General features: G+C 38.6%; 1 long non-coding RNA gene across 1 annotated transcript; it reads left to right on the forward strand.

Moving 5' to 3' along the window:
- Positions 1-3,189: 3,189 nt before the first annotated feature.
- Positions 3,190-4,485, forward strand: LOC126620149 (uncharacterized). The gene is made up of 4 exons (XR_007622250.1): positions 3,190-3,213; positions 3,488-3,535; positions 3,813-4,200; positions 4,367-4,485. It is a non-coding gene; the product is annotated as an uncharacterized LOC126620149 (long non-coding RNA).
- The last annotated feature ends 10,124 nt before the right edge of the window (positions 4,486-14,609 follow it).

The following is a 14,609-nucleotide window of genomic DNA, read 5'->3' on the forward strand; positions in this document are numbered from 1 at the left end:
ACAATTCAACCTGAATTTTTCTCCCAATCTTGTCTTCCACCGCTGAGGCGAGACGAGCCAAAGCATCTGCATGACTGTTTGCCGCTCGAGGAATTTGGGTGATCTGGTAGTGGAAGTGCTTGAGCAACAATTGTGTTTGTGCCAGATATGCTGCCATAGAGCTATCCTTAGCGTCAAAGTTGTTGGTGACCTGGTTAACCACCAATTAAGAGTCATTGAAGATATCAATTCGTTTAACCCCAAGGTGTTTAGCCAAACGTAAGCCTGCTAGGAGGGCTTCATATTCAGCCTCATTGTTTGATGCCTTGAATTTGAAACGAATAGCATACTCAATCGCCACTTTTTCAAGGGTCATAAGGACTAGTCCTGCTCCATAACCTTGTTGGTTGGACGCGCCATCAACATATAGACTCCATGCTGGGGCTGTTGGTTCTATTTTCTGAGCTTCCAAGGGTAATGAAACCACTTTTTTAGGCGTAGAAACAATGTCAACATGATATGTGAAGTCGGCGATGAAGTCTACCACTGCTTGGCCCTTCTCAGCTGGCTTTAGTTGGTAAGAGATGTTAAACTCACCCAATGCTATCGCCCATTTAATCATTCGCCCAGAAGTGTAAGGATTTTGGAGTATCTGTCGAAAATGATGATTGGTAAGCACGATGATGAAGTGTGCTTAGAAGTAAGGGTAAAGTTTTCGAGCAAACATGACCAATGCTAGAGCCAATTTCTCAATGTTGGAGTATCATGTCTCCGCATCTTGCAAGGCCTTGCTAGCGTAGTAGACAAGCCGTTCGACATTACCATCATTTCGAATGAGAACGAAACTTACTGCTGAAGCCGATGTTGACATATAGATAATGAGAGTGTCACCAACCTCAGGTTTGGAGAGCAGATGGGCTAGTCTTTGAGGTTCTTGAATGCCTCAGCACATTCATCAGCCCATGTAATGTACTTCTTACTTCCCTTAAGTGCTTTGAAGAAATGAGCACATCTGTCTGTGGCCTTAGAGATGAACCTAGTTAAGGCTGCCACCTTGCCAATAAGGATTTGAATGTCTTTTGAAGTTACCGGTTCCTTCATGTCGATGATTACTTTGATCTTCTCGGGATTAGCCTCAATGCCTCTTTAGCTTATCATGAAGCCTAAGAATTTGCCAGAGCCTACGCCAAAGGCACATTTGTTGGGGTTCAACCTCATTCAATACCTCTTCAAAATGGTGAAAGTTTTAGATAGGTTGGTGATGTGTTGGTCAGCATGTTTGCTCTTGACTAGCATATCATAAATGTAAACTTCCATGCTCTTCCCAATCTGTTTGGTGAATATTGAATTGACTAGTCTCTGATAAGTCGCTCCTTCATTTTTTAGGCCGAAGGGCATGACTTTATAGCAATATAGTCCCCTGTCAGTAATGAAGGCTGTGTGTTCTTGATCCGGAGGGTTCATAAGGATTTGGTTGTATCCGAAGCATCCATGAAACTCAAGAGTTCATACCCTGCCGTAGAGTCTATAAGTCTATCAATGAGAGGAAGAGGAAAACTATCATTTGGGCATTCTTTATTTAGGTCGGTGTAGTCAACACACATTCTCCACAAGACCTTTTAAAGCAAAAGACTTTCTTTGGTCGGATTTTTCTTAACAAGGACCACATTTGCTACCCATGTTGGGTAATTAACTTCACGGATGAAGCCTATGCCTTTGAGTTTTTCAACTTCTGCCTTCATTGCTTCGTATCGTTCAGCGTCATAAGATCTTCGCTTCTGTCTCACCAGCTTGGTATTGGGGTCAATACTCAAGCGATGACATATAATATCGGGAGAGATGCCTGGCATGTCCTCATATGACCAGGCGAAGACCTCAGTGTTCTCTTGCAAAAAAGAGATCAATACCAACCGAATGAGTGGTGACAAGGTGGTGTCAATCTTCACCATGCGATCTGGATAATCTTTTGATATAGAAACCTTCTCCAGCTCTTCAGCGGGTTATGATCGCTGGGTGAAAGAGTCATCTCGAGGATCGTCAGGTTGACTGTTACCACCGTGAAGATCCAAGTTAGCTTCGTCCAGGCTGGTCTTTATGACTTGGTCATGTATCTTGGGCACATGCATGTGTTGTTGCTTGACCGAAGTGTTGTAACATGACCGTGCACTAAGTTGATCTCCTCTGATGTAACCATTGCCATAAGGGGTTGGAAATTTCATCAACAACATATGTGTAGATACCATGGCCTTGAGATCATTGATGCATGTGCGTCCAAATATGACATTGTATGCCATTGGGCAATCGACTACCAGGAAGTTAGTGGTAATGGTAGCTGTGTAAAGGCATGTACCAATGGTGAAAGGTAAGTGTATGCTCCCTATAGGTTGCACAATATCACTCGAGAAGCTTATCAGAGGGGAAATCGAGCGATCGAGCAAGTGTTCAGCTACATTAAGTGCCCTGAAAGTTTCAGCAAACATGATATTGACCGAAGCCCCCGTGTCCACCCCCTGTGTCTACTAAGATTCGTCGCACTTCAAAGTTGGCTATGTGAGCTTCCACGATCAGTGGGTCGTTGTGATGGTAGATGATACCTCTTTCTTCCTTAGAGTAGAAACACATTGGATCCCAGTTAGGCTTTTAATACTTGCCTCCCCTGATGTCTTCCACGTGAAACACGTAGTGGCCAGACCTTAAAGTAAGGGTGGGTTCAAAAAAATAGAAAACCGTAAAAAATAGACAACCAAACCGAACCGAACCGATATATATATATTTAATTATTTTTTTCAATATTATAAATAGTTTAGTCATACAATCATAACAAAACAGAACCTGTTGCCAAGTTGGTTTAAGTAAAACTTTTCACGCAAGAGGCAATGGGTTCGAACCCTCATGCCTTCAGGATTTATGAGATTTTTTTTTTAATTTTGTTGAGAAATCAACAAAATCCTTTAACCCTTGCCACAAGTAGCAGCCACACTTTTCTATTTTTCATTCCCCTCTTCTCTTTCTCGTTCCCTGCCTCCAAACTCCCTCCATGAACCCTAACCCAGTAACCCTCTCGTGCCGCCTTAGATTCCTCTCTCTCTCGCTCGATCTTCAACTTCAATTGCTCTGTCTCTCTCAATCTCTCAGGCAACCTGCGACAGCGCGACCCTTCTCACTCTCAATCTCTCAAACCTCGCCCTCGCCGTCAGTCTCTCATCTCACCGTTTCGAGTCTCGACAACAAAAGGTTAGCCTCCTCTCTCTCTCTCTCTCTTGGTCTTCAACTTCAATCACTCTCTATCTCTCTCAAACTCTCTGTCTCTCTCGGTCTTGAATCCCAGGCGACCCGCGACGACGCGACCCATCTCACTCTCAATCTCTCACACATCGCCCTCATCGTCAGTCCTTCATCTCTCATTTCTCTGTGTTTAATTTTCTGTTTGTCATGTTTGAGTGTACTACCAGTCCACTGTAGGATTCCCCTCCATTTTAATTTTTTCTGGAATTTTGTTCATTCGCAGACGGAAGCTCTTTACTCCAAACTCTACGAAAAGTACACAAAAATCAAGGTGTTCTGTGTTCTTTCCCACTTCTTTACAATTTTTTTTGCTCATTCATTTTTTTGCTTAATCAGTTAATTGTATGTTAAATTTGCTCAGGGGAGAAATTTGAGGTTAGGGAAATAGAAAGTAATTGTCCTTTGTACTTCTGAATTTTGGGTATATTGTAAACGTATTTGTAAGGACCTACGTGGTGCCTCTACTTTGATTTGGATATTTCTATTTAATCTAAATCTGTTATGTCGCCCTTTTTTCCTAATCTACGGTGGTTGTTATGCCATGGCAGATGAAGAAGTAGTCAGAGTTGGATGAAATTGGTAAAGAACAAGAAGGAGAGTTCAAGCATTATGTATTTGGTATTTATTTTTCCATAACCGTGACTACGGCTCAAACTTTGTTGTTTATTTACTATCCTGCAGTTGCAGAGGAGTATATATAACATTTGCGAAATCAAAATGAGAGGTTGCGCTTGGAAGTTGATGAGCTGAGAAGTGAAGTGGCTTCTATTAGGCATGAAATTCTAAGTTCTGTTGGATCCATTAGAATTCCGATTAGGAGATCAAGATAACAGTTGCATTGTTAATCTGCTATGGTATAATAGTCCCGAAGAGGTTTCTGGTCGATCAACTTCATGTGCTTCAGACATTTACCGATTAGGGGTTCTTCTTTTTGAGGTTCGTAAATAAAAGCTTTCAATTGTTTATCTGTAGTATAAGTTAAATAAGATCTTCAGATGCATTCAATTATCGTTTTATATAAATGGTAAAAGATGATTTTGTTTAGAGTTGTTTTGTTTTTGTTTTTGTTTTTGTGGACTAACGTGGTTATGCTTGTGACCAGTTATTCTGTCCATTCAGCTCAAAAGAAGAAAAAAGCAGGACAATGTCTAGTCTTAGACATCGAGTTCTTCCTCCTCAATTGCTGCTGAAATGGCCGAAAGTGGCTTTGTTTTGGTGATGAGCTGATAACAGTTGCATTGTCAATCTGCTATGTTGCCTCCTAGGCCCTTAAGCGTTGAGCTTGAGGAGTTGAAGAGAAGAAGTGCGTGGAAGACATGAAATCTTGAAGGTTGAGTTTATAATTTTAGTTAAGTGGAATATTTCTATAAAATTTGGACTTTGTTATGTTTATTTTAGCTGTGGAAGACTTGAAGTAGTGTAAAGTTTATTTTAAATTTGGACTTTTTGAAGACTTAAACTTTGATGTTTTTTTTAAGCTTGGACTTTGGAAGATTTGATTAATGATTCTAGTTGAACTTTAAATATTTATTTTCATTGTGTAGGAATGCTTATGTTATGATTGTGTTAGAGATGTTAAAATTTTAGATTTCAATTTTTATTCATTTTCAAAAAAAAAAAACGAACCGGGCCAAAACCGAACCGAAAAAAATTGAACCGAACCAAAATTTCGGTTTGGTTTTGGTTTTGGCAAAAAATCGAACCGTTTCGAACCGAACCCAGCCCTACCTTAAAGCTCGTTTGTTGTTTTTCATGGCCCTATTGGAAGATTCAAATATGGATGTGTCGCCGCTTATGGAATATATCACATTCACTTAGCGTTGGTTACGGTTATCCCTTAAAGGGTGAAAAATGAATCGATCAATTTTTTCTTCACGTGCCAAAGCTTCAATATGATCACGAAGGGTGATACACTTATCGCCGTCATGGCCGTTATGCTCGTGGTAGCAGCAAAATGTGCCTGTGTTCTTTGTGGGCTTGTAATTCGACTGCCTTGGCATTGGCTTCAGTATTAGGTGTGCTATGCTGGGGTAAATGGCCACGCATGTGGCGTTCAAAGGTGTGTATGTCTCATACCTCGGGGTAGGGCATGTCCTGACACGTGCTTGGCCTACTGTGTTGACTGCTTGAGGGCGGGCATTATCGTGGCGATACCCTTAGTTATCGCGATAGTGTCCCTTACTCTTTTTACTAAAATGAGACTGGTGAGGATAGAAATCTTTCCTTTTGCACTGAGATTGATATGTTTGTTAACTTAGTGAAGTATTAAGTAAGGCAGGGGGAGGCACCGCTGCCGTTTGGAAGGTCGAGGTCTTCTGATATGGTTGGATCTGGCTTCCACTCCCTACTTGCTGATAAGGGGTGGCTGTGGGGGGTTTCCCTTGATATGTCCTTACCTCAGCGGAGGCATGGTTGTAAGCATGTGCCGTTACCTCAGAGTAAGTCTTCCAAGTGTTGGCATTGATCATGTATTTGAATAAACAATCATGTAGGCCTGTCGTGAAAGCTTTGAGGGCAGTCTTGTCGTCTACCTCGGCATAACAAGAATACTCATGACGAATAATGTACAAGTTATGACTCATCTAGCTTCTGACTAATAATGTACAAGTCATTTGCAGAATGTAAGCGATCGGTCTGGAAAATGTGTTGAGAAACAAACAGTTTCCTTAATTCCTTAAATGAGTCTACCGTCTCAGGTGGAAGACGGCAATACCAGTTTAGAGCTCTGCCAGATAAGGTGGAGGGGAAGAGAAGACATCGTTCTTCGTCGGTGTGCATCCGGTATGCCATGGTGGACTCAAAGAGGTTAAGGTGTTCAATCGGGTCCTTCTTTCCAGTACATAGTTGCAAGCCAAGCTTCCGCTTTATCTTTTCTTGGAGGGGGTGTCGAGGATCTTCCTTGTAAGAGGGCCAGGCCTAGGTTGGTTCCAATCAGGTATCTCAGCTTGTCATTTGGCCTTCAACTTGTTTACTTCCTTAAGGAGTTGTAGGACAAGAGGGTTTTGAGTGGAGTCATGTACCACTGGAGTTTTCTTTCGTAAATCTTCATCTCCTCTTGAAAGTAGGAAAGTTTGATCAAGAGTATGTGATTTTTCCTTAGACTCGCCGTACTGACTTCCAAGGTATGTCTGTCGGAACATCTCTGAGTCCCCTATACCTTCGTGTTTCTCTAGGACTTGTTGCCCTTTCCCCAAATTGGTAGCCGGCCTGGGACATGAGAGGGGACCGAGTTTTTCAGAGACCCTTGGGTTATTGATCTTCGAGCTTACATGGATGAGATTGTCTCGACGTTGCTTTAAGAAGTCTCGACAGTTGCGAAAGACAGCTTTCGATCATTTCACTCCTTTTGTAAGGAAGTGCCTTCCTCCACTCCTCCTGCTTCGGGTCGAAGCAGCTGGGTTAAGAAAAGTCTCATGTTGGTCACCATTTCGATGAGTAGCTCGCTCCTCAACAGGAATACCAATGTCGAGGGAAAATGACCCTCCATGTTGAGGGGCACCCAGTTGATGGTTGACTTCCACAGAGGTGATGAGCTCGTGTGTTTTAGCATATCTAGCCTCGTGGAGCATGTCGAAGACCTTCTCATACTGCTCTTGGAGGATCTCATTCTTCATCACTATATTGTTGTTCTGAGCCTCTAGGTTATCGACTTTAGCCTGAAAAGCAAACTTATTTTGTTCCTTCTTTCATTGCTTCGCACCAGGTGTAAGAGGGATGTCATTCTGTGTGTTGTGACTTCCTTCGCTCCCCATGTCAGAAAGGGATGCCTAGTCAAAAGAGAGTGTATGAATGGTGGAAACCAGCTTAACAAAGCTGAAGAGAGTGGGAATAAGTGTCGTTCCCACAGACAGCGCCAAATGTTGATGCACAAAATCAGTGAGGACTTTGGTACAACAGAAAGTGTTAAGTTTGTGACCTTCGCTAGATTGCTTGGGTCACTAGTGTGGATAAGTATATAAATGGATAGGGACAGGAAAGCAAACACAAGATATCCGTGGTTCACCCAAATTGGCTACGTCCAAGGAGTAGAGGAGTTCTCATTAATTGTAAAGGGTTTACACAAGTACATAGGTTCAAGCTCTCATTTAGTGAGTACTAGTGAATGATTTAGTACAAATAACATTAGGAAATATTGTGGGAGAATGATCCCTATTTATAAAAGAGAGTTTCTAGTTTCATTCTGACATTGACACGTGTCGTGTTGTGATTGGCTTCTTATGTTGACACGTGTCGTGCTATGATTGGCTTCTGATGTCGACACGTGTCGTGCTGTGATTGACCTCCTGGTTGGAGGGAAACTCTTATGGGTCATTGACGGTATAACGTTGACCGGTGCTCAGTAGTTTCGGGATTGGTCAAGTATGGTACAAACATAATCTATCAATGGAACCGAAGATGATGCTTTATCACAATGGCGGAAAATAAGTATGCCTCTGCACCTTGGTTTGGGTTTGATCTCCACTGATTCCCCTTCCGCCAAACAACTAACTATTTAATTTACTAATGCAATTGCTCAACTCAAAAAACTCAATCGAACTTGGTTCCAGCTCAACTGAACTCTATTAACTTGTTCTTCAATTTGGTATGGATACTTCTTCCAAGTTTGAGCATTATTTTGCTCGGTTTATTTGTGTGCAAATGGGAAAATAATGAGGACGCAATTAATAAAGAAAAGAATTAAGCCTTGAAACAACTTTACATACCCAGATACAAGCTTAATCGTATTTAAGAGTGTATTTCGCCAAGGAATTTGTAATTTTGGCAGCAAAATATAGATTAAAATATTTTAATCTCCTCCGACTATGACATATTTTAGTTGTAACCAGACCACCCAAATAAGATTAATCTGGAGGTTTAGTATAATTCCAATACTGGTACAATTCGACAATTGTGCAGCAAAAAACAGAACACGTATTAAATGATGAGAAATGTCTTCGATCGGTATGTAAAGTACACATGAGTCAGATATCTGGAACATTAATAAATGGGTAAATTACATAGTAGCCCCTCAGGTTTGAGCTTTATTGCAATCTCATACAACATCTTTAAAACATTTCACTTTCATACCTCAAGTACTATTTTATTTCAATTTCATACAACCGTTAGATTTTCCATCCATGGATCTGTTAAATGCTGACGTGGCTGCCACATATATGACACGTGGCTGCCAAATGTCTGCCACGTGGCAAATAAAAATAATTTTTAAATTTTTTTTTTAAAAACCTGAAATTGGAAGAAAAAAAAAAGGTTCAAACCCAGAAAAAGAAGAAAGAGAAAGAGAAGAAGAAGAAGAAAGAGGAGGGAGGAGAAAGAAGAAGAAGAAGAAAAAAAAATAAAAAATAAAAAATAAGGTCCGAACCCAGAAGAAGAAGAAAGAGAAAGAGAAGAAGAAGAAAGAGAAAAAAAAGAAGAAGAAAGAGAAAAAAAAAAAAGAGGTCCGAACCCAGAAGAAGAAGAAAAAGAGAGAAGAAGAAGAAGAAAGAGAAAAAAAAAAGTGGCAAATATGTTTTTTTTTTTTTAAATTAAAAAATTATTTTATTTGCCACGTGGCAGACATTTGGCAGCCACGTGTCATATATGTGGCAGCCACGTCAGCATTTAACAGATCCATGGATGGAAAATCTAACGGTTGTATGAAATTGAAATAAAATAGTACTTGAGGTATGAAAGTGAAATGTTTTAAAGATGTTGTATGAGATTGCAATAAAACTCAAACATGAGGGGCTACTATGTAATTTACCCTTAATAAATCTAGAAATCTTGTCTCCAGTATTTAATCGATAACAACATTTCCATTTTCCTGTTTAAATTGTATATTATTAGCACTTTTTATTGAAAGTAGACCATTCGAAGAAGGTCCTTAAATGAAATTATCCACATGACTGGGACGAAAAAATAGTTAAGGATAAAAAATTGTTTACTACCCTCATGTTTTGTGGTTTTCAACATTTAGTACATCAAGTTTGTTTCGTCTCAGATTCATACCTAAAATGTAAATTTTGAGACAGTCTCATAGTCAAACTGTTAAATCTGCTGTTAATTGTGACGTAGCGCCCATGTGGACAATGACTGGACGCCACGTGTCATCCACGTTTTTTTTTCTTCTTTCGCCTTCTTCCTTTTTCTGCAACTTTTTTTTCTTCCTCCTTGTCCCTTCTTCCTTCCCCTTCTTCTCCTTCTTCCTTCATATTCCTTCTTCTTCTCTTTCTTCTTTTTCTTCCTCCGAATCTGGGGAAGTTTTTTATTTTTTTATTTTTTTCCTTTCTTCTACTTCCTCCTTCTTCTTCTTTCTTCTTCTTCTTCTTCCGATTGCAATTTTTTTTTTCTTCCTCCTTCTTCTCCTTCTTCCTTCCCCTTCTTCTCCTTCTTCATTCTTCTTCCTTCTTCTTCTTCCTCCGAATCTGGGGAAGATGAAAGTTTTTTTTTTCTTTTCTTCCTTCCTCCTTCTTCTCCTTCTTCTCCTTCTTCCTTCCTCCTTCTTCCTTCCCCTTCTTCTCCTTCTTACTTCTTCTTCCTCCGAATCTGGGGAAGATGAAGGTTTTTTTTTTTTATGAAGGTTTTTTTTTTTCTTTCTTCTTTCTTCTTCTTCCTCCTTCTTCCTCTTCTTCTTCTTCCTTCAACTACAACTTTTTTTTTCTTCCTTCTTCTTCTTCCTCCTTCTTCCTTCCCCTTCTTCTCCTTCTTTCTTCTTCCTTCTTCATCTTCCTCAAAAAAAATAAAAAAAAAATAAAAAAAATAAAAAAACCTTCATCTTCCCCAGATTCGGAGGAAGAAGAAGAAGGAAGAAGAAGGAAGAAGGAGAATGAGGAAGAAAAAAAAAAGTTGCAGTCGGAGGAAGAAGAAGAAGAAGAAGAAAGAAGAAAGAAGAAGGAGGAAGGAGGAAGAAGAAGAAAAAAAAAAAAAAAAAACTTCCCCAGATTCGGAGGAAGAAAAAGAAGAAGGAGAGGAGAAGGAAGAAGAAGGAAGAAAGAAGAAAAAGAAGAAGGAGAGGAGAAGGAAGAAGAAGGAAGAAAGATGAAGGAGGAAGGAAAAAAAAACATGGATGACACGTGGCACCCAGTCGTTGTCCACATGGGCGCCACGTCACAATTAGCGGCAGATTTAACAGTTTGACTAACGGATGTATGAGACTGTCACAAAATTTACACTTTAGGTATGAATCTGAGACGAAAAAAACTTGATGTTCTAAATGTTGAAAACCACAAAACATGAGGGTAGTAAACAGTCTTTTACCCAATAGTTAATGTTTGAAAGTTTGAAAATCAAAATCACATACTTTTGGTAGTAAATTGAGAATTACCCTAATTAAATTTATCAAGTGGAACTACTTGTAATTTTTCCGTGACAAGAACATTCAAATGATATAATCAACAAATAAATGAACACCTAAACCCTTTAATATTCAGTAGATGGATCAATGAAAAAGCTCTTTGATTTTCAAATATATACACATACAAACACACATGATCTTCAAAAGGGGATTCCGTTTCACTGTTCATGGACCTGGATAGACCGATGTATTGATCATATAGATAGTGATTGTTTAGAGTTCAGTGTTTTGTTTTGTTTTTAGCTTCACAATTGAAGGGTGTTATAAAGTTCATACATCACAAAACAGTTCACATGAGAGCATTATGTATCCATGTATCCTGCTCCATGAAAAGGTGGAACGAGATCCTGTTACACTAACAATATTAAGCAACAATCACTATTTCTTGTCTCAATTATCACCTTGGTTGCAATTGCTTCTTAGAAAAGTTCACTTTTATAGTTCAATTCTTTCCACTTTCCAATTGTTTGTTAGGTTGCCATCATTGCGTTATAGGAGGCTATAGGGATGGCTTCTTGAGTCTGCAACTGATGCAACTTAGAAACTGATATCCACAAAGTGGCATTGCTGATGGCTTCTTGAGTTTATCCAACCAAAAAAAAACAGAATAAAAACCACTTTTAATATTCTTCATTTCCTTTCTCTTTTCTAGAATCGCCGATTTATTTTGTTCAAACTCTCTCTTTGTAAGTTGTGAATTTTTTTAGTGGTCAGAGCCTTCCTCTTCAATTCATTGCGTCCTGAGTTTAAACCCTCTCTCTTCCCTCATTAATTAATACTTAGGAAAAGAAGTGAACATTGCTCAATATTCTTGTAGTGAACATTGCTCAATATTCTTGAAGTGAACATTGCTCAATATTAAAAATAAGAAATAAAAAATAAAGGTAAATTTAATTTAATGAAAGGCTGTCGTTTGGCGGAGACGCGGGTTTGCAAAGACATGACGCGAGAAAGGGAAAACTAGGGCAAGAAACACATGATCCTTCTTTCTTAAGTCTGCATGGTGGAGGGGGTACGTAGCCATACTGCAAGCAAGTGTGATTATATAAAATTCGAGCAGATCAGATATTGGTTTGGTGAGAGACAACTAAATTATTAGGAATCTGTATCAAGTCTTCCATTAAGGACAAGGATACTGTCGGGGCAAAGGGGTTAATTTGCTTCCTAAAGTCTAAGCCAAAAGGTAAATTTAATTTAATTGAAGGCTGGCGTTTAGGTAGAGATTTGTAAAGACTTGGCGCGAGAAACTAGGGCAAGAAACACATGATCCTTCTTTCTTCAGTCTTCAGTCTTCTGCACAACTTTTTAAATTCTTTGTAAAATAGTCCACCGTGCTTATCCATCTCTCGCAGCTAAATATGACTAATTATCACAATTAGTTGCTCATCATGAGAATCTTCCTCTGAGACAAGCACGATTTTAAATTATCAGATGCATGAAACTCTTTAAAGTGTTAGGTAAAGTGTTTGTCATATTTGTTTATTGTAAATTATGTTCTGGTTTGATAATCATTTGAATTTTGGTTTTTAGTTTTTTATTTTTCTGTTAAATATAGAGAGAATAGATTCTTTAATATAAGGGATCTCCATTTTGTTCTAAAATGGGGATTAGTTGTGGTGTCACACCATATCGAACTTCAACAATCTGACCCGTTTATTTTTAAAGTTGCACCTCATAGATTATCATTGCAAAATATAAGTCGAAAATATTTGAAGCATTTAATTGAGTTTGAAGAAATTGACTAATACTATGTTCTAAAAAATATTGAAATTTCATCATGACAATTAAATGTGCAAATGGTTTCGGATTGAATTGAATTTTTGCATAAATAATCTATAAAATCAAGACTTACAAAATTGTATTGGATAAGTAAATAATATGTCAGGTCATCATTGTACATGTGCAGAACATGTGCACATATAGAATAGTATAAATAGTTCATTTCCTCTTTGTATTTTGGTTAAGTCGGTTGTATAACAAAAACAGTTAAAGAAATGTATTGAGTATTCTTCAGTTTTCTTCTTCTTTAAGTTTCCTTAGTCTGCATATTTCTTGATTTCAATGGAGTTCTTCCTTGCAGTTAAGATGGTATCAAGAGCCAGTCTTGCTTGAACAATGAGTTTGGTTTCTGGATTTCACTGCTTTGATTGGTGATAAGGTGATATTGTTTCTGTAGCTTTCACAAATTCTTAAGAATTTTGCTTAGATCTAGATTTTTTTTTCTTTGAACCTTTGTATAATTGAAGGCCGATGCCATAGTTTCAGTTGAATTGATGATTTATATGTTGAGTTGATGAAAGGCAGATGCCAATTTGTTGTGAATTTTGGGTTTTCTTGCGTTAATTGAATTGATTGAAGGCCGATGCCAAGTGATGAAGTTTGTTTGTGATTCTTGAAATTGTATAGTGATTGGTTGCTCTTGATTATGTGTTCGACGTTAATTCTGTAAATTTTTCATATGGGTTCTTTCCACCGACTCAAATTTCATCTGGGTTTTTATGGGTTCTTCCATTGTCTTTTGGTGTTTGTTACATCTGTTGATATTACAGTGAATTTGCTCTTTTAGTCATGGTTAATCAAGTGAAAATTGAAGGTTTGCTGGGTATGCTTACTATCAAATTGAATGATGATAATTTTCTTAAATGGAGTTTTCAGTTTAGTTCTGTTTTGCGTGGATATGATCTTCTTGATCATTTCACGGGTGATTCTCTATGTCTTCCTAAGTTTGTTCTCACCCCTGAATTAGGAGTTACCACTGAGGTTAATGTTGCGTATAAGGACTGGGTTAAGATTGATATGACATTGTTAAGCTTGTTGATTGCTACCCTCAGTGATGATGCAATTGAGCATTTGGTCGGCTGTAAGACATCTCATGAGGCTTGGATTGCCTTACATGATCGATATATGTTTGTTTCTAAAGCTAGTGTCAATCATCTAAAAGTTGAACTACATACTATGAAAAAAAAAGGGATACTATTGATAAGTATCTGCTAAGGTTGAAAGCACTTGAAGATCAATTCCAGGCTGCTGGATAGAAAATGTTAGATAATGATCTTATTATTGCTACACTCATAGGTCTACCTTCTGATTATGATACAATTAGAACTGTTATTTTTGCCAGAGAGTCACCCATTACCCTTAAGGAATTTCGAGCTCAATTAATTGGTGTAGAGAAGAGGATTGAAGCCATAATGAATTCTTTGGTTCAGGGGATGTCTGCTATATTTGTGAATGCTAATTCTTCTAATGATAATATTGGGGGATCTTCAGGCTCTTCGAGTTATCTTTCACCTCATCGGTTCTCTCCTAACCTTGGTTATGGCTCATCTGGTAGTTCTTCTTCTCAGACAAGTTATCCTCCATTTGGTAATCAGTTTCAGTCGAATAGTTTTTCTGACTTGAATCAGAATCAGAATGGCAGAATGTTTGGTATGAATAACTATAGACCTCGAGGTAATGGAGGCTATAAACCAAGGTTCAATAATTCCAGATCTGGTCAAAATTGGCAATCATGGTTGGGCAATACTTCTAACAGGTTTGACCTTGTCCCCGAGTGTCAAAGATGTTCTCGTAAAGGTCATATTACAGTTACTTGTCTTTATAGAAATGATGGTGGACAGTCTGTACAAGAGTGTCAAATTTGTGGCAAGCGTGGTCATAATGCCTTAAACTGCATGGATAGAGGCAAATATGCCTATCAAGGAGCTCAACCCCCTCATTCATTTTCTGCTAACTATGCATATCAAGGTTTTCCTATGTCTTCTCAAGCTAATATGGGATTGGTATCTCCTCATTCTTAGTTTGTGAATAACAATCAATCTCCTCAGTTTGTGCATAACAGTCAGTCTCCTCCGTTTGTGCATTTCAATCAGTCTCTATAGTTTAGCTCTCCATCTATGTCATCTCCACCTGGTGTTCTAGCTATGAATGCACAACCTTCTGCTGCGATTACAAATGGAGATTGCTAGATTCTTGATACTCATGCTTCTCACCACATGACATTCGATTTGACAAT

Source organism: Malus sylvestris, chromosome 4, assembly GCF_916048215.2.
Source record: "Malus sylvestris chromosome 4, drMalSylv7.2, whole genome shotgun sequence".
In the NCBI taxonomy this organism is placed as follows: Eukaryota; Viridiplantae; Streptophyta; class Magnoliopsida; order Rosales; family Rosaceae; genus Malus; species Malus sylvestris.